Here is a 21109-nt window from a genome sequence, read left to right as displayed (position 1 = left end):
AACAACATGACACACTACAGCAACCAAGTTCTCTCAATTCTTACAGGTTTTTCAGCAGACTATTTTTATTGATATATGCCTTCCTAAATTTTCCTTCTGTTGTCTTATAACTCATAGTCCTTGTAATGCTGTGAATATTAAGACGGAATGAAAACCAGAAATGGGAGAAACATAATTATAGGGAATAAATGTATATGAGTTAGAAAAAACATAAGATGGTTTATTGTACCAAAACCATAAAATAACCTATAAGCTGTGCAAAAAAAATTTCTGAATCTCTATCTAAAATTTCATTTAAATCCTGAAAGATTGCTTAAAAATGTGAAAAGGATTTTGGGGTAAATTCTAGGTAAATATATCTAGTTAAATTTCTGTAAATTTTCTTGCTTTTAAGAGTGACATTATCACAGTTGCTAACAGTGTGAAGGGGATGAACATCTGGTCAACAAGGAGGGAAAATGAAAACTTTTGTGAAAACCCATTTTCATCAGCCAGCAATACTTTGCAGTATAGAAGGAAATTACAGTAGTGTTCTTTTATATGCCAATAATGGACAGTGCCCACAGAGATTTTTATATCCAGCAATTTCCAAAGAAAACAAACAAGAAAATTTTGGTTTATAAAACACTTAATCACTTTATCTGGTTTCTTCAGTGCATGAACAATTTAATGGAATTTAGGGTTTAAAATTGCACCAGTGAGAAACCACTTTAGAGTCCAGGGAAAAATGGCATTGTCACTATGTCAGCAAAACAGATATGTTTTTTAAATTCTGTGTTTCAATTCAAACTAACTATTTGTGTTCATACAGGGTTATTTATCAAAGCTGAATCCTTCTGTACAGGAAAATTCTGTGCAGGCAGATTCTCTATCTCATTTGTATCACTTCCACTATCAGGAAACTTTCAGAATCTAGGCAAATAAATTTGAAATATCCTTACTATAAGCATTTGTAATAAACACTTTTTATTCTATTGAGAGTTATTCACACTTATCCCATGGAAAGATGAGTACACATTATTGATCTCAGCAGTCCAAGTTCAAATAAAATAAAATTTGTGTAATGGTTACAGTTTTTATATAATTTTAAAAGATTTTTATATGGATAATTTTTAGTATAACAATGAGACACACGAAATCTTTTGAATTTCTAAGATGTGACAGGTGTTGAAGGTGTGAAAAAATTGAAGGTGTTGGAAAATTTTCTCTGAATGCTCCTATGTCTCCAAATTCCCATGCATGTAATTTTATTTTTGGATTTTGTCCTGTATTTCTACATCTTGTTCTAAATTAAAAAAAAAAAAAAAAAAAACAAACCAGACTGGATGTTTTGTTGCATATTTTCATAAATAATCAAAATGTGACCTCTGTTTTTCACTCGTTTTATTCCTTGACTTTGAAACTTTGCAAATAGTTTATGCCTCTTCATATCTTAGTAGTTTATATTTTTTACTGTTTGTTTTTAAGATTAGATCTTCGTTTTCTCCTAAGAAATTACTATTGTAAACCCCACCAAATAAATGAATCATGTATGATAACTTTTCTGTAGAAGCTTTACTGGCATTGGTCTGCTTTTTTATTATATTCTGTGGGGGTTTTTTTGTCAGTCATTTAGTGGATTGAATACCTACAGTGCCCTTTCGTTCAATTCCACATTTCTATAAAGGTACTTTGACAACTTTGGCTGTGAACCATTTTACCTCTGCTTTGCACAGAGGTTCTCTCTGAATTCCTTAGACTATGGATCAGAAACCTGGCTTGCAAAATTTCATTAGTAGTGCAGGAAACTACTGTAATTCATCTAAGTCTAGTAAATTCAGTAGGAGTCAATTACTTAATTATACTTAAAAATGTCATCGATTGCTGTCCTGCATTGACAAGTTAAAGATTCTTTTATATTTTAAGCTTCAAGCCCATTTTTTGGATCAAGAGTTGAATGGAAATATCATGTCACAGCTAGACCTATATGGAAAACCTGGAAATCATATGAACAGAGTATTGTGGATCAATCTTAGCTCTAGGTTAAAGAAAGACCTTTTCAGAATTATCAATTTCAAATTTTGCAAAACCACTAAATGTACAATAAAGAGATGACATGCTAATGGTCTGTAATACTGTCAGCAGTGCAAAAAATTAACAGCATAATTCAGTGAGTTGCACTGTTGACTTATCCTCTTTTCATTAATACTTTTTTTATAAATCATAGGTTCTGACTTCTGCAAGTGTGCAGCATGGCTATTTGTGAATGGTTTTATTTGGTAAAAAATAGTAGCATACAAATGATGGCTGAACAAGATGTTGAACATCAAATTATTATAATGGAATCTATTTATAAAAGTAATTTTAATGTATTCTTTTGTGCTCTTTGCTTATGTTGCCTCTTTTATTTCCAGAGAGAACATGTATTTATAATCATATATTGTCAGTTGATTCAAGGTTAAAGACAATGTTGATTACCATAGAATGCTTGATTTTACACATCGAATGTGTATTACATGTATTGCTCTCTTTAAACGTCTTTCTAAAGCAGTTGGTGATAAACAGTGATGGGGACTACTCTTTGTGACAAATCAGTATGCTTCTGTCTCCTTTGACATATTCAATAGCCCAATTGCCACTTTTTTTTTGTGTGTGTGAAATACCAGATGTTTCTGAAAATCTTTTGAAATGAATCAGTAATCTATTAAAGCTCCATTGTTTGAAATTTTGAATGAATTTTCAATACAAACAATGGAGAATTAGATAAAGACCTCCCACTATTGTTAATAGGAATTTTACATGGAATGTTCTACTCCCATTTTAAAACTTTCCATTTTGCTCCGCTAAGTTCCTTGAATACTAAAATACATGGAGTGAAACAAATAACATCTAAAACAAGCATGGAAGAAAGTTTGAAGAGCATGAAGTATGCAAACATTTGTTCATAGTACCTAACAGGAAATAGGAATATCAGTCCTCATAAATCTGAATATATTTTGTCTCCGTAATATCTTTTTTTTTTTCCTAGAGCAAGAGGGAAAGTATGGCTTTTATAAAGTGACAAAAAATAGGGGTTTATAATACATACTAAACAACTACTTTTTGTTACTACTGATGTTATGCCCTTCTGTGCAGCTTTGCCTATTTCCCCTATAAACCATCAGCCACACTTTTTCTATAATCTTTTGGAGTAAAACACAGAACATTTGCTAAAGAAATTACATTATATAAAAAGGTACTATCAGATGGAAGACGTCTGTTTTTAATTTACTTTGTGTTGACACAGATTTCTATCTGCTATCGGTTTTCCTTATCTGGCTGACGAAATAGAATTTGTGCAGTGGATACATAGAAAGCTCACTGAATGGCTATCTGTCATAGTCAGAAAAGGTGCTATCTGTCATCAGCAGAGACTTTACTTGCTCTTAAAAATCTTTGCCAATACACAGAATATCAGCCACAGTGTCCTTGTCCTTTGCTTTGAACACTGTAGTTATTAGAAATGAGGGTACTTGTACCAAATAGCATAACCTGCCTTTCTTCTCACAGGTATTCTTTAAAATATCCAATGTGAACACTAAACTAAAACTCCAGTGTCTAAACAGTCAGTATTTATTAAAAAAGAAAATAAGATAATCACCTATTTTTAAATATGTTTCTGGCATGTTCAGCTTGTGCCATTGCCAGAGTAAAGAGGGACTATGTGCTTCAGCAGCTTTACCTATTGTGGTTAAGTATTTGAATCTCAGTATCCTGGTTCCTTCTGACATATTAAATACAGAACTTCACACAACAATTTTTATTTTAACATGAGTTTTCTGGACTTAAATTAAGGAGCTTAAATTAAGGTTACAAACCAATTACTGAGTAGCTTTTCTTCTCATGAAGAACTGCTTAAGAAGTCTCAGGCTGAAATGAAAGAGATCAGAATGCCTCAAAAAATTTTTTTGTCAGTGCCTTATCGCTGTGTTCCCTTTGAAAGAAGAAAATGAAACAGTTGAAGTAATATGTATTACTGTAAAAAATTTTCACAGTATAGTGAGGCACTGGATCCCTTAAAGTCAGGGACTGTAGAGAAATATTTAAAAAATTTGTACTTTTTGAGCCTATTGCAGTCCAAAACATAATGGACAGTTTTTTCTTTTTAACTATGGCACATTTAGGCTCTGATCAGAGTCCTGTACAAAGAAAATGTAGTCAGTCATATGAAGAAATATGGTAGGTGTTCTCTGGATATAAATTTCCCTTATATTTCTAGTTTGTTAAGCAAGTTGTTAGTTTTTGTTCAAAAAAATCTACTCCAAAATTACAAATATTTAAGATTCATCTCTTAATATAGTCTTCAGTCCAAGAGAAACCTTTATTTAAGATTTTGAAAAGTATGTTTCATCTTCAATTCCAGACCTGAAGTGACTTGTTATTTTAACTATTAAGAACATCCTAAGCATGAACAGTGATATTAAAAAGTAAACACATCAAGAGATTCAGAACTTAATGATTAACTTCATAATGTTTTACACTTAAAACTGTCCAATGATGATGAAGAAAAACCCTTATTTTAGAGAGCCTATAAACATGGAGGCAGTAAACCTTGATGAAGAAGTCACTGTGCTAAGAATACAGAAGAAAAAAACTAATTAAATGAAGGGGGAAAATCAACCACTCTATCTCAAATACTGTAATGACAGAAACATTTCATTCCAAAATGTGCAGGGGAATTTCAAAGCGGCTAATATTTTGAGTGGTCATGTTCAACGTGCTCTTGAGTGTGTGCAAGTGATAGAGTGTGAAAAACACGCTTACTTCCCTATATGGTTGTGTTACACACTAATCACTGTGCTGCTGAGCACAAGCTGTGCCAAACCATGTCTAAATGACATGGCTACTTTCTTGGTAATTGGTGTTTCTATTTCCTGGAAGAATCCCTTTCATATATCCTTCAGGAAGATGCTGTTCTTTGGGCCGTGTTGTTCCCTGCCACACAAACGGTTGCTGTAATAGTGAGAGCAATTCTGCATGGAACCTTTTGTTAGGGCTGAGGCAATTCCCTTGGTTATATGAAACAGAATAGGTGGTGTCTGCTTTTAAAAGGAAAAAAAATTGTATATAAATTAAGATCCACTCTTTGCCCTCAGGAAGGGCAAAGCTGAAGGGTAGATTACAAATATCCAAATTACTGGCATGAACTACTGGAGTTCTGCCATTGGCTTCATTCTGTAAAGGTAAGGACCAAAATTTTATTCTGCATGTGCACTGCAAGAAATATGCACAAATCTCTTGGATTAAAATCCTTGTGAAGTAAAGTTACATATGAGCCTGGAAAGATAGAGACACATAATGTTAAAGTTCACCATTGTTTGGAGTGCCTTGCACAGTGAGGGAAGGATAATTCTTTAGAGAAGTGTCCCTCATAGTGTTCTTATTTGTTTGTCAGGATTTTAACAAAGTTCTTTTCCTCCCAAATGTAGCTGAACAAATGGCAGTGCAGAAAAAGGAAGGAAGAAGGGTGCACTAAAATTTTAAAAAAAACCAATACCATCCCACTTAGCAAATTAAAGGGAAGATAATTAGAAGCAACATCACTGTCAATTGCAGTGATCAGTTAGCTTGGCATTATAGTACTGACTCTTTTCTTTTTCCTAAGGAGAGAAAGAATTAATTGCAAAACAAAATTCAGAAACTAAGAGTACCACAGTGTACCCTTTAGAATAGAACTTATTCCTTTAAGATTATTTTATTTAGAATATATTTTAAACCAAGAAAATTTCAAATTAAACAAATGAATGCTGTCATTCTGACTTTCAATAACAAACTAAAGGACCTATGAAACTCCAGGGGCAGATTCTTAAAAACATTATCAACTAAAACACCAGGAGATGTTGTACTCGCTTGAAAAAAAATTAGAGGAGTGATGACTAATAACAATAGTGGTTCTCATTGGAGAAACGGTCTCATCTGAGATATAGTTGTTGTTTGGTTTTTTTTCCTGGCCACTGCCCATGCAGCACCATAGCATTCCAGAAGTGTTGTGAGCTTTGTGTTCTGGGTTTGAAAAAGCTACAGGAATAACACAATTGTGATGGTATCCACCTAGCTGTTGGCAGACACCTGTGTTTGAGCTAGTGCCCCAAAGCTCCTTTCCTAGTATTTGGAGGACTATCCCTTCCGAATGGAGCTACCCCAATATGAGTGACTCTTAAATATCAGATTAAACTGGCTTTTTCAATGAATATAAAGTGAGCCTAAAAAGGCTACCTCAGGTACAGACATTTACAATGTAAAGTTAGGTGAAATTACTCGTTCCCTTTCAACTTTGATACCATCTGTTCAGTTGCTTCCACTTGCATGTCTCTCTTTCCTTCTTGCAGAAGGTGGTAATTTGGTGCTATCTTGCCAAATACTAAACTTTTGTTTTTCATACTCATACCTGTCATCAGGAAAGCAAGCTTTGCCCTAATTTACAGCATTAAAAAAGTGGATTCCTAACACTATGAAAATAAAGCATGTCCTTTATAAAAACATAAGATGTCAGAGTGCTTTTATCCCTATGCCAAATGAATAATAGTCACATGACAGGTAAAATGGTTGGGTTCAATTCTCTACTCTCAATATTGAGGAGTTGAACCTGCTTCTTTTGCTGACAAGATGCATGTACCTGTGACAAACTGGAGTCTTTCCTAGAGAGGAAGTGAGATACCATTTTCTCCTCCAATGAACCTTTATATAAAAAATGTGAGATTCACTAGAAAGTACTAACTAAAATATAATGATAGCTGGTGGATGTCCATGTAATGAGTTAGAGAGATATATTCAGTTGCTTTGTAAGAAATTGACTGCCAAATGGTACATAAGAACCAGGAGAATTGACAACTGAAAAAAATAGGGGTTTATTTCTGATTAAAATAAATAGACTGCATTAAACAATGTTTAATTTTAGAAGTTGGTTGCCTTAGCTGTTTTTTTCATAGTTGACATGCACTAGACCTGGTTCACTTTGGTATGTGTAATGGTAACGCTGGCATAAAACTTATGCAAAACTGAATAATTATGCTTCATAATTCTTCTAATTTTAACTTGTTAGTTTGGTGTTTTTTGAACTTTGTATTTGCTTATTTATAGGAGAAATGTTCATGAAGGATGTCTGGACTTCAGGCGGCTCTCTTGAAAGCTGTTTCTTGCATAGGCGAAGTTACAGCATTTCAGGGAGTGGGTATCCAGAGCCAGCCCTACAGCTGCCAGCTCCAGCTGTAGGCATACTGAAGCCGCTTTCTGTTCAAGTTACAAAGCATTATATACTTTTCTTTGCTGAGTATCTTAATACATAACAACCAATAAGCACCATACACAATACCTTTACATTTGCCATAGCCTATCATAGCTACTACCATCACCATATTATAGTCATTATTATCCAATCACAAGAGTAAGTATGTTACAATTTAAGCTTACAATGGAAAATTCTCAGACCTCTCTTCTTCTTGCTACATCGACATTTCTTGTTTGCCTGCGATAGCTCTTTTTGGTAAAAACATGTTTTCTACTTACTTATGCTCTTCTTGAGACTTATTTACTTGGTGAAAAATATGTCTTTGTAGTCACATACCTTTGTCCTAATCATAAAAATCTCCTTCCAACTCATCTCCAATCTTTGCCTTCTCAGTTATTCAGTGCACAGTGTTTCAGCAAAACATCTTTTACTCTATATCAAAACTTGCTTTCATTTCTATCTCATCCTCAGTTTCTACATTCAGAGATCTTCCAAGCCTACATATCTGTGAAACTTTCTTACCAAACTTTCATCCTCTCCAACACTTATTGATCTGTGGTACAGTGAATTTTGTCTCACAACAAAAAGATATGTCTGAGAATTAAATCACACCCATATGCCACCAAAGTAAAGCCTTATTAAGCAGAGAAATAGAACAATAGTCCATAACCTTTAACTGTTCTAGCTGATTCTTAACAGCATTTTCTACAGCTGTTAGGACTAATGTTTCTCTACTATCTCAGAACATTTTTATAGTATTGATTTTATTATTATTATGCTCAATAAACTTTTAGTATTTCTTTTAACAAGCACATGTGATTTTTCCTCAATGATAGTCTCACAGGAAAAGGACTCTTTGAACATCTCTGAATGTGCAGCATACCAGTGAGATACAAAAAGTCTATTACATAGCTACTTCATTTCAGTATGTATTAGGTAGAGATAAGAGCCTTTTGTTTGATTAATTCTCTGCAAAGTCTTCTATCAAGATATTAATATCTTTTAAATAGGCATATCCACTTAGTAAATGAGATATCATCAGCTTTCTTTATTGCAAACATTGCACTATTTATCTATTTCTTTGGTAGTAGTAGTCACAGCCCTACAGCCCTTAGGATATAAAACACACATTTGACATGACAAGGCACAAGGTTTGCGCTGTCTATAACCAGAAAGATTTCTTTCTTGTGTATATTGTCTTAGGTACTTAGAAGGAGTAAATTTGTAAAGATGACACAAATGTAGCAATAAGTACAGACAACATAGAGACTGTCCCCTGAAAGTCAACCTACAGAAAAAAAGTGCACCCTTCTAAAATCTCTACAGAAATGTTATTAATGTAATACTGTGTGCTGAGAACAGAATCTAATAATAAAAACATGATTACTGCTAAATTTGCAATCCATGTGTCTGTAGAACTCCCATGATAACCTTATTGCTTCAAATGATATATGCACTCAGAAGCTGAGATTTGGTTGAATATAATTAAAATTCAAAGCAGAGGTTGTTATGATTGTTCAGATCACATGCATCAGATGACTAAACATGAAAGAAAGAGGACTACTTTAGCTAAAAGGATAGCATTGTCACACCAGTGAATATCTACTAAGTGGTCCTTGAATTTTGACTGGAAATCTGAAAGACTCTGCACCTCAGTAATTTGTAGTTGCTCTTCAGAATCCAGAAATGAGAAGATGGCTTGAGACACCCTAGTAACACTGGGACTCTTCACAAGTATTTGGGACACTAATCCCAGATTTTCATCCAGAACACTTTTTATTTATTTATTTTTTTACTTTAATGGGCTTACACTGGCAAAATGAGAGTCTGGGGATCCAGATACTTGTATTTGGTTTCATAAGACTTGGCTGTATGCTGATACATGGGTTGGTAGAGAACACCTAGAAATGTTAGCATTTAACAAACAAAGCAAATGTCCCTGACTGTTGCATTTTCTACATGTGCTCTGAAAGGTCACATACTGACAGTGGCTGCTAAAACAAAATCAGAGTAATTTCATTTAAAACAGCAGTCCCTGAGGATTATACACCAGGACCAAGAGACTTGGTTCTGTTCATAGAATAGCCTATGAGGATTCAAAATTACACTCTCTCTTTCCCTTTTACAAGGGAAAGAACTTATGGCACAAGACAGAGAAAGCAAATTTCTAGGGCTCACTGATGTGAACATTCTGCTGCTGTTTGGGATTTTGAACCTGTGCTGGCATGGCTATGACTGCCAAATCAGACTTATTTTGGACAATGTATATGAAAATTAAAAAAATCTCAATAGTTGCGCTGTGATATTTCCCCAAAACATTCTCCTAATTTCCAAATACTTGTTACATGGAATCTAAAACTACTCTTAATGTGTTTCAAAGGATTTCTCTCCCATTTGTTTTCTCCATTGAACATAGATAATCTACAGTTTCTCTAAAACACAGTGATTATAAATTGGTAGAAATGATATGTTGCTTTGTTCATCTGAATCGGCCACCTTCCAGTTTCACTGAATGTCCCTCTGGTCTTTCACTGGAAACAACAGCGAACATTGTTCATCATTATTCATCTTCTCACTGCCACTCATGATTCTGTAGTCTTTTACCATATTTAATTTTGGTAATTTTTTGCCAAGCAGATGAGTCTTAGTCTCCTTATGGAAATTATTCTATCCATTTGATGGATGGCCCTTTTTTACTCCTTTCTGAATATTTTTCAGCATTACTAGTATTCACTCTGTATTTGAAACTGTAGATTTTACTGATTCTTTGCAGTTTTGTCTTCTAATAATTCGTAATGTTCTTTTTGTTTTTCTGACTACCACCTACTTCTGACTACCATACATTTTTATAAATCTAGATTTATAATCTCATTATTATATTCCCCCCATTCATAAGAGCAAATAGCCAGCTCTGGAGTCCATCTCTGTATAGGTCAAATAAGAGCTTTGTTTTTTCATGTCTTTAAATTTAAATTAAAATTTTACCATATTTAATTTATGTCTTTATTGCCCAATCATTATCAGACTTCTTTTCTAAAACTTTCTGAACCTCACAGGTATTAATCCTGACTGCTAGGGTCCATATTATTTGGAATGCCTCTTGATGCAACCCCTTTTTCAGATCACCTATAAATGTAATGAGGAAATGGATTTCAATGCTGTGTCCTCCAATTTGGAAATTAAACAATTCTGCTTCCTATCTTTCATTTTTGAATTCTATATGTTCTATATAGTCTATACATTTACTGTGGTGAGTTTTTTCGTCGCACTTTAACTTGATACTTACATGCTTTAAATGTAATTTTTCTGGGGCATACTCCACTGAGCCACAGACGTAGCTTTCCAAGTGTTCATTCTCTCATTGATCCTATGAATCTTACAGTCACTGCTCCAGGCACTTTAACTTGAAAGGATACATTCACTTGTGTCTTTAGTTCAATCTGTAATCTAACGTAGATCTCAATCCTATCTCCAAAAGAAATTTGCGGACTGGGAAAACTGATGTCCGTATGGTGTCAAACTCAGAAGATCAATCAGATACACTCTCCAGAAAAGTTAGGAGAATTTCTTCAGATTTTTCCATCACTCCCAGCAGCCATGAGTTAGTTATGGTGAACTCCATTCCCAGGCTCCACAGCTTTCCCCATGCTTGCACAGAGAACATACATAAACTGCTCAAGCTTATGAAGTCCATGAGGTGTTGAGGGGCCTAAATCTCTGGTCGGTAGCACCCTAGCTCATTTCTGAATCTTACCTTCACATATAAAAAAGGTATAAACACACATATTTTCCTTATCGGGTACTTGCACTTATCTTTGAGCTCTTGTTTCATGAAAGCTCTGCTGTCACTCAAATTTATTCCTAAATCAATTGAATGGCCCACCAAGTAACACAAATAATTCAAAGACTCAAATAAAGAAAGCTTACAAACAGAAATCTGGAAACACAAACCACACACAACACTCAGAAAAATTAACTTTTTGTGTTTGGTTTTTTTTTTTTTTACAGACCCTGTTTGAATAACTATTGATTTCTCTTGAGACTAGAAGACACCATTAACTTAAGCTAGTGGAAATTTCTGATCTTGCTACATGTCTTTACCAGACAGCTTTATAGGCAAAACATTCATTTAACAAGCACTTTGAGCATAAAACAGTGACACATATAAATGAAACTATAAGAAAAATACACATAGTCATCTTAGAAAAATGTAACAGTTGTCTAGCTAACGACTAAAGCATTCTCCAATTGAAGAATGTAGTTTTGGGGTTAGTTATCTTTATTCTTCCCCCAATAGACTATGTCATTCATCACATCCATTTTCCTTTTACCAAGTGCAACTCTTGGTATTTGTTACTGTTTAACACAACAAAATAGTAACCATCTATTCTTCCCGTCCCTCCAGAAGAAATGCTTGAATGATAAATGTCTCAGACTTGCTCGATCAACAACTCACCTCTTCTTCATGGCTTAAAAGCCAGGTACTTTTGTGTAATTTCTCTTCAATCCTCACAGTTTTGTCAGTAAACCAGGTTGGTGAGAGAGTGCTTATGAATAAGTGTCCTTCCATTCTAGTCTCAGTCACATGAGTGTTACAGCAGAAGCAAGACAGAACACTATGAACTGTAAATTGGCAGGTTTTATGGTAAATTTCATATGATTTGAGAATGGATTTGGTCAAAGAATTGATGGAGAAAACATTCATTGTGCTTTACCTGTTTATCATTTTATGAGAGAAAGGCTTTTTTTTGAATTTTACACTACATGAATTCCACTTGGAATTAGGTTCTTTTCTCCTTCAGTGAAAAGGGGATGAACCAGGATCAAAATCTTTAATGTCATCTGGGAAATATTAAGACAGAGATAATTTACATTACTTAAACATACTTCACTCTGGCTAATTACTAAGTTACTACATATCATTATTGCATAGAAATATAGAATGTTTAAAATAGCTCTTCCTAGTTCTTCTGATTGTTCAAATGGTCAGACATTATTAGTGGAGAATATGAAAATCACTAAGCCTCACTGTTATATGTTTCTAATCAGAGTGCCTTGAAAAAAAAAGAAAAAACTATTTTTTCAAGTGACATCCAGTTGTTACTTTCACTACATTCAAATGCACATCTAGCAATTCCACATTATGTGCATTTTAAAAACACTTACTGTGATTTAGTGCAATTTTCTAGTACAATACTAATGTGCTAAAACTAAATTCAACTCCTTTCTAAAATGCAGCATGGAATAACTCTCCTTTTTTGGAATGATCTTTCTTCTACCTCATTTTTAGTAAATTCTAGTAAACATTAAGCATGCTACCAGTGCTTTCATAGAAGTACTTACATGACACTTTCTTTCTGTTTTTAGACTAATAATCTGACTTAATTATGAATGATGCAACGATTATAAATGTTTGGGTTGTCTTCTGAAAATGTAAATTGATTTTACATGCTTTTTCTCCTGCTTCTTTCAAAAACAGACTTAATGTTCCGAGCTGAAACATCTGCTTTCAATAAAATCCTTATGAATTTTTCCCAGCAAGTCCACTTGTAATATGTAATTCCTCTTTTGTTTGCAGCTATTTCTGTACTTTTTCCTCATCTTTCTTTCAAACTTATAAAAAGAGAAGTTAAATCCCTTGTCCATCTGATGCATTTCAGAATTTTCCTTGGGATGATGGACCTCAAAACTCGGAGTAATGTGCAATAGCCATTCATGACCTGGGAAGAGATATTCACCTAGGAACAGCACTACAGTTGTAGGTCTGTTCTTGCCAGAAGGGTGTAAAGAATGGGATTACATCCTAATTCCTTTGGCCTTACCTGGTGTGGGGAAACCAGTGTGTCACACTGAAGCTTGTCTCTGCAGGCATTGTGCATTAAGAGGGCACTGGTACAACAAAAAGCAAAGACTCCTGTGTAAAGCAAACAGCATGGTGATGTTTTCCCACAGCACAGAGAAAAGGCACAGAAATCTCTTTCAGCTCTTCCCATTTCAGCCAATTTTTCATTTCAGGGAGAAAAATCAAGGGCAGCAGATATTTCAGCTTAATTAGAAAAGGAAATGGGAGCCTTTTGGTTGCTCCATCTGACCACTTGAAGTGTCTCTGGGGAGGTCTTTGGCAGAGTTAAAACAGGACTAAGACATGTTTCTGTCCCTTTTGTACAGAAAAGTCTTCCAAATCTTCTTGTTCTCATATCCATGCCACAGCTTATAAGTAAGCCAAACAGTGAGAAAGGGTTGAACTGAATGCAGTAGTGCAAACACAGACTTTGCAAAGGATTTCAGGAACCTTAAAGCATAAACCTGAGAGAAAAGCAAAATGCAGCCTGCCAGACTAAATTTAAGTGCTTTTTTTTTGTTATTCTATACCATCTTCCAGTGAAAGTAGCTATGCAAATAAAGCTCAGAAATAATTTACAGTAGCACCTGAAAGTGCCAATGTTCCTTTATTTTTCAATTTTATTTCTTCGTGGCTTCCACCCCCCTCCCCAAAACTTTTTTTAATAACCTAGATGCAGACTAAGTAGGCAGCTGCCTGGGGCTGTCACAGCTTTAATACATTTCCTTTGAAAAGCTTTGCAGATCATTCTGTTGAGAGGAGCAAGGAAATACTTAGGGCATTCACTGAGCAGCAGCTGCTAATTCCCCTTCCTTACCCTGTACAGTCCCAGAAGGATCAGCAAATTAGGTCTTTAAGACATGTCTCCCACTTCTCCTCCCCCCCTCCCCCCCAGCACTATCAACTATTCAACTCAGCTATTCAATTCAACTCTCTCCCTAACTTTCCTATAGCAGAGAAAAACTTTAACATGACACTATTAAAATGGGTAAATTTTACTTTTCTCATGCTTGTGAGAAAACAGGACAAGATCGACTAAGTACTCAGATTTCCTGAAGGCTTTTAGAATCCTGAAAAAGAAATAAAAAGAGAACTTTTTTTTGTTTAAATTTCTCAGTATAGATTCTGCTGTGTGTTGTTTTGTTGTTCTGCAGTAAGTCAGATGATTTAATTATCCAAGGCTACACTCCAGACATCATCATAAACTGTAACATTTGTTTAAAAATACTTTTATTATTTACTGCTAATCAGTCCCAAATCTGTTGGTGTTTATTTATCACCATATATTTATGCTCTATAATGTGCTTGTGATGTTGATTTCATCTGTGCAACTCCACACAGTCCCAGTCTTTATGGCGAATTACAATTTTGAAGACCTTTATCCGCAAGCAGTTGTATGACACACTGTCTTTTCTCAAATAGCTTGAATATAGTTTTTCTGTTGCTCTTCTTTGCATGTGTAAAAAGAAAATTGAAGAAATAAGATATTAAAAAAAGGTAAATCAGCTGACAAATAAAATGTTAACAAGAGTTTTTTTCAATTTTCTGGGAAAAGTCAGAAATTACAATCTTGGAAATTTTGACCATTGTTTGCATTAAAAATTAGTCATACAGAAAAGTTAAGACAGTTTCATTACATTATCGGGATACTTTTCTAAACAGAATGTTTAAACTTCAATTTTTATAACAGCACAGTGTATAGGTGAATGGATTATCTTTGCCACTCGTTCATACCACAACCACCGTTTTCTTGTGTTGCATCTAAATTTCAGGAATTAGAGTACTCATCATTTCTGGAAGTGACTGAAATGTCACATTCCCATGAAAAATAAGAATACAGTGAGCAAAGCTGGAGGCAGTAGCTAGTCTAGTTCTCTCTTTTGATATTTTTGAGTTTCCTTTATTATTTTTGGTTTTCCTTTTTTATTTCCTTTATTATTTTTTCAGTTTTATTTTTTGATAAATTAAAAATAACGTTTTGCAGTTATACACCGCGTTTCCTTCCAATGTTACTCACTTTTATTGTGATTAGAATTTTACATTGTGTTAATGTTTTTTACTAAGAACCACGTTAATTGTATCATCTAGTTTCAATTAGCTCTAATAGAGTCCATGTATGGCTTCAGAGTCTATTGTGCATATCCTCACATAGATGGGCAAATGGAGTAAAAGCTATTATTTTGATGTCCTGATAAATTATGTTCCATATTATGTTAGATTAAAAAAATGCATGACTAATGTCCCATGTACACATGAGCTGTGACAGCATTTCTGAGTGTTAATCAGTCTGGCTGATGTCCATTTTCTTTTTTTTTTTAATAGTAAATGCAAATTAAGTCCACATCTCATTATATTTAGTAATTTACTTCTAAATGTTCAAATCTAGTCGTTGTTTGCAACGTTTATACTGTTGCTCTCCACACTAAATTAAAAATAATAATAAAAATGAAGTAATGATTATATCTGGATTGGAGCCTGAAGATGGTTGTTCTTTCTGAAAGCACATTGCAAAATTGCACATAAACAAATTAGTGGCTACAGGCAGCACTTGTTTGAAGCACAGTGGATTTGGAGTTATTGAATTTGTTTGAAAACTTTGCCATTAAACCAACAAAGAGGTTTTTCTATGCAATAAAATGTAAGTATCGGAAAATTCTGTTACCATTTTGTTATAAAAAGAAAAACCGTAGTTTTTGCAGCTGTGAGGTACTACTGAGACTAAAGACATGGAAGGGTGCTGGGGGCACTGTTGTCAGAGTAAGGTTGGCTGCAACCCTGTAAGACACATCAAACAGCAATTGTAAGAGTGGTTTAGAGATCCTCCCATGGTGCAAACCGATCCATTCCCTACTACAAATCCTCAGAGGACCATAATGCTTTTCTTAGGCAGAGTGCAGCTGGAAACTTTGCTTCTTCCTCTTGTGAATCTGTGATCATAGAATTATGGACTGATAGAATAGTCTGGCTTGGAAAGGACCTTAAAGATTGCTGAGTTCCAACCCCTCTACTGTGGATAGGGGTTACTTTCACGACATCAGATTTCTCAGAGCTCCATCCAGCCTGACCATGAACGCTTCCAGGCATGGGCATCCACAGATTCTCTGGGCAACCTGTTCCAGTACCTCATCACCCTCATGGTAAAGATTTTTTGCATTCTTCCAAGCCTGGAGAGTACTTTGTTTGCAGAAGGATTATATATAGATGTGAGTTCATAAAATGGTTGTCATAGCCTGGGCTACTCAGAGATAATTCTGGACCCAGAAATGACGTACATACAAATATAGCTTGTCCAAGGTAGATATCATATATAGTGCCTGGAATATTTGGTTTCTAGAGAGAAAATAGTATTGTCCTTAGCATGTGCTATTGGGTTCAGGATCATAATTTAATGGCACTCTCTTGTTTTGCAGAGATGACTACAATTTTAGATGCTCTTAAAATATTTCCTAACTCCTGGAAGCCCTGTGCAGTAAAGAAGTGGGAGCAGAGGACAACCTTATTTGTGTGAGAGGCAGATCAGTTCTTGGCTTGACAGTGGACTGTAGTGAATCTTTGCCTGCAGAGAAGGCACACCTGGGCTTTTCACTTGGAACAAGTGAACATAAAAGCAGGGCATTTTGCACAAGTTGAAAACTGTGCAAATCTTTGAATCTACAGCTGAATCCATCCTAAGTACATTGTAGATGAGAAGCAGATGCAGTGGGTACAGCATGATTGGGAAGCAGTGCATCTATGATCGTGGCATAGGATACAGAAATTATTTATGTAGCACTGCATTTTGCAATCCAGCGTTGGGTCAGACAAAACACCGCTTCCTTTATGATGCAGTAGACATACTCAAGCTGCTTCAAAGAATATTTGTGATCCAAACATTCTAGGTATGTCATAAATGAAAGGCATAAGAAATTCTTACTGCTTTGCCTTGAGTATAGCAGTTTGACAATACTGAAGGAGACTGTGTTTAATGGTAAGGCTGCAGCCCTTCATGCACTCCTGGTAAGACTGTTCAAACTATGTCTGAATATTTGATGGCTGGACCATAACATACAGTGACTTATTATTTACTATTGGCTTACATCTATCTGACATTAGTGAAAATTGCAAAAAGTGCTGCTGCTGTTAACCCAGAAAATGAGGTTAATTGTCTTCAAAACATCTTCATAGTTGATTGGCGAATTATGAACAAATAAGCAAATTGAATCTGACAGAGTAACACTTCACTGGCCATTCTTAACCATTTTTTCATGTCAATACGATTCTAAAGATTATAAAATAGTAAGCGGAAAAAAATATAAGAATACAGATTATTCTTTGGGCAAGTGTTCCTAGCTACTTAAAGAACAAGTGAAGAAGTCCAATTTTTTTCAGAGGCAACACAGTTGCTGGGATTTGACTATTTGACAAAGATGGAACCTCTGAAGAGCTTCTTTGATGAAAACTGTAATTGAAGCAGACAATGAACACACCAGGGTTTACTGAGACTTATTGCCTACATCACCTGCCCTGAATTATTTTTACTGCTTTTAACTGTGAGAGCTTTCCTCAAGAGGAACATGTATAGTTTTCCAAGAAATCTTTTCTTCCCAGTCTGCTTAAGTGTCTCAACATTACCCAAGTGTGGACTCATCACCTTTATCTAGGGAAAAGTAGACCTCTGGAGGGACTGTTTCAACTCCTCCTAAAATATGTATCTAAGAATAACTGGTCTCCAAAGGTGTAATTTCTCATCACAGGCTTTAGAAGAAACCTAGGGTGATTAATGACTTATATTTATTTGTCTCTTGAGATAAGACCATTGGTACGTTTTCATTTAAAATTTCTCTGCATATGAAGGGAAAAATAGTTTAAGTGTAATAGTAGTTTTGATTCTGTATCTTTGAAACTCTGTGATCAACTATTAGATACACTAACAGTCCCAAACAGTGGCAGAAGCAATGAGCCAATTTTTATTCTAGGAAATGGTTATTGAGATAAGAATGGACAAATCTGTTCTATTTTGTTTTATACTGCTCTGTGAGGGAACATTTTCCTGTGATTAAATTCTGATATGTTTCTAGGGAAGAAGACTATTATGTTTTTTATGACCGATTCATCCATGAGTAGGTAGACCACATTTTTTTCACCATACTTTGTAAGTTCTTATAAATACATAGCAGGACATTTAACATTCTAGTAATCGACATCTTTGATTTGAAAAGCTGTGATAGATTCCAAGAATATGGACTGTAATTATCTACAATGGTGAAAAGGAGGGCTACACTTTCTTTCTCAGAGATTACAGACCCGTGTTTGCGTTGGACAAAGATTTTGGAAGAAATCACTGTAACTAAATTGAGAAACCATACACAGATTTCATTTTAATACTATGTGCAATTAAGGTATTCCAGAGAGACATTCGAAGTTATTTTGCCCTGTTGAAGATCACATCTAAATAGACCAAATCTGAAGACATCTAGCTGAAATACACTTCTCTGGTATATAGTTCACCTGTAAAATCTAGGTTATCATATATAACCTGTAATTTTTAGAGATGAACATTAAAATGCTTTTGCATTTACTTTCCCCCCAAATTCAATGTTTTTTTACATGTGAATCCACACGGCATTCCTTGAAATAATTTTGAATACTTCTATTTTATTCCCATTTTTTTAAGTGCTCTACATTTATTAATGTTATAAACTTCCCTCCCCCTTTTCAAACCACTTTTGTTTATTTTATTACAAAACCTACTTTCTTAGTTAAGCATCAAATATCTATCACAGAAAAAATTTAAATGCTTTATAATCACAGTTTAGAGCTTAAGTATTAATGAGGCCATTACTCTAAAATCAAGTACTTTGTTTTTCTTCCTTTTTCTTTCACTGTCAAGTCTTATTGGAGTCAGAACTTCCTAAAGCCTGGTCCACAACACTACTTTATACTGATTTAAAATTACATGTTGCATTCTATGGTGCTAATCCAATTTTACAGTCTTATGCTTTTTATAGGAGCAAGTGACTGTGATTTAGGTTAAAGTGCATTAAAATTCTGATTATGTCAAAAGCTGTGACAGATTAGGGAAGGACATGAAAAGGGAATTCTTCAGGGCAGAAAGGACAGTCTTATCTGATGTAGGTGAACCAGATATTTAATGATTTTTTTTAATAGAAGGACATCACCTCTGCATAAGAACACTTTCACTAGAAGCCCTTCATTAAAAGCAGTCCCGTATGACTTCTTATGTTTCAAAAGTCTAGAATATGAGAAGTGATAGCTCCCCTCCGCAACCAGAAGTAAATTATATCCAAAATAAATAATTCAAATTATATGTATGAAATGGAAAGAGAGGAGTTCAAGTCAATTGGCAGCACGCTTTGTTCAGCATCAAAACTAGTAAATCAAGGAAACCAGCTAACAACTCTGTATCGGAAATGACTTTTTTTTTGATCTGTTTGTTCTGTATACATGCATAAGTCCTCTAAGCAAGAACTGTCTATTTCTGTAGGTACCTAACTCAGTGCATCTTTTAAATGATGTTTTTACAGAAATAGTAAACTGTTCTTCAAACACCTGTTTTGAAGACAAAATTTGGATTAATAATTTTTCTTGATTATATTCTAGAGCAAATTTTGAACAGCTGCAGAAAAATGGGCACAAACTCTTTTGTGGCTCTTAGATTTTTCCTTCTTCTATTTGCAGATGATTACTAGTGTTCAATATTTTAATTTTCACTGGAATACTACTTTATTTTAATCATACATATGCTCCATGAATAGAAGGATCCATCCTTTTAAGTATGGTCACACCTCGGTATGTCCTAGAAATGAAGTAAAATAGTATCTTTCCTCAATTATTGTCCTGAATCAACCCCTCTGACTGAAGGCATATTTCTGATCTTTTTGGAATTCTTCCTGTTTCTATCAGCTCAGGAAACATATCTTACCACTTCCTCCCTCAAGATCAGTGACCTAAGGATATTTTACTGTTCAGTCGTTCAGCTGTCTGAGAAGAAGTGAAGCTGCTAGACACAACAGAGTGGGAGGAATTCTGATGCTGGTGAAGTGTCTTCCCATATTTTTTTAGAGTTAGAAGCTCAGTTTACTCAGACAGGCCACAGGCAGCAGTTAGGGGCTTATGTAGATTCATTTCCACTTTTTTTATTTTGTAGCATATTGTCATTGTCAGCTCTCTGCCTTTTCTAAGTAACTTGAAATTCTCGTGTTAATTCTTTGACTGGCTTAGAATAGAGGTAATTTTGAGTCTGCTTCTTTTCTAGGTTTCCACAAACGGATGTCCTTTATGCTTTATTAGTTTCTTTCTGGGAATTGTGCTGATGAAATGAGTTAGCAGTGTGTTGCATGTTAGCATTGCCATCACGTACAAGTTTATTAGTGTGTGATATCCACCATGTGCATTGATCCAGGACCACCCTTCAGTACCACAGTTGTTTCTTTTAAGATTAATTCATAGTTTGTAGAAGGGAACATGGCAAAGGCAAAGACTGCAGAAGCATGGAAGATTTGAAAGGACTGGTGTGAAATAAAAAGGGTAATAAGGAAATAACCCTAGCAATCCAGAGGACAGGAAAAAGGCAGAAATGTAATTTTTGTCCCTGTCTGCAAAATTTCTGAATTCCTTTTCAAAACCAAACCAAATTTTAAGGGTTTCTGGATCATTTTGCTGGTTTTCTTTCGTAGTGGATAAAACCCTGTTACTAAAAATTATCTTCCTGCAAGGCCAAAACATAAAAAAAAAAAGGCTAGGGAGCTGTGAGATTATATTCCTGGTCATTTTACCTGATGAAAAGGTTACATCTCATTATTCTACATGTCCTACTCATGCCCTGCTTATTCCCTTAGTCCCTTATTTCAAGAATAAGTCAGAAGTTTCTCCTGAACTTGAGACAAATCTAAAGAAGAAAACTTGCTGCTGCTGAAGTTTGTGAGTAAAAAGCATTTGAATTCTGGCAAAACTGTATTTCTGCAATGAAAAACAGTTAGTTGAAAATTCTCTATCTCATAAAGTCATTGCTTCAGAGCTAC

This window comes from Corvus hawaiiensis, chromosome 3 (assembly GCF_020740725.1).
Source record: "Corvus hawaiiensis isolate bCorHaw1 chromosome 3, bCorHaw1.pri.cur, whole genome shotgun sequence".
Taxonomy (NCBI): Eukaryota; Metazoa; Chordata; class Aves; order Passeriformes; family Corvidae; genus Corvus; species Corvus hawaiiensis.
This window is presented reverse-complemented; position numbering follows the sequence as displayed.